Source organism: Ciona intestinalis, chromosome 14, assembly GCF_000224145.3.
Source record: "Ciona intestinalis chromosome 14, KH, whole genome shotgun sequence".
NCBI classification, from domain to species: domain Eukaryota; kingdom Metazoa; phylum Chordata; class Ascidiacea; order Phlebobranchia; family Cionidae; genus Ciona; species Ciona intestinalis.
The window spans coordinates 1564246-1565089 of record NC_020179.2 but is presented as its reverse complement, the minus strand read 5'-3'; positions in this window follow the sequence as shown (position 1 = coordinate 1565089).

Below are 844 nucleotides of genomic sequence, written 5' to 3'. Positions count from 1 at the left end.
AACAAACAAGCACCGCTTTAATAAGCAGGATTTTTTTTCTCGATTACTGTTTATATCATAACACATCCAATATATCAGTTTCTATAAATTCAATAAATAAACTTCAGTGTTTATTTTGCTCATGTAGTAAGGTGGGGTAATTTGGGACACGGGGTGAGTTGGGACATTAAAAAAACCCTCGTGTACAGGTCCCCATTTGATGATAGACGAAAAAACAGTATTATTCGACAATATTCTTACGGTTCAACAATGCGCGGCAAAGATGATTACTGTCGCTTGTTTTCGAATTGGTAAAATTACACCTGATGTGCAAATCGTTAAAAATCGTTGAATAATTCCTGGTGTGTTTTAAGGTATCCCCGTTGATAATTAAAGGTAGGATAGTACAAATTCATGGTATCACCTAAAATCGTCATATATTTTTATTTTAAAAACACAGGTAATATGTGCTTAAATATACATTCTTACCCCACCGTATTTGAAAAATAAATAATATATAGTAGGGTGGGGAAAGATAAGACAATTTTAGCACATAATATCTAAATACCCTGATCTATTTTTAAACAATTAACAACGGTCTATGGAAGTCGTGAGGATATAGTTTTATAATTCTTGGAATGTTCTTTGTTTACTACTAAATGGGACGAGAAAATAGAGTTAAAAGCTGTCCCATCTTCCAGGTCCTACTGTTATATGTTCCCAATAAATTTTGCCACGATAATGCAATGCATAAACAAACCCTGAAAATTTCCTATCTTTTCTGAGGCAGGTTAACTAACACGCCCGACATGGTATGTATACAGTTAAAATTATAACTGGAATATATCCGCAGATTTAACAAGTT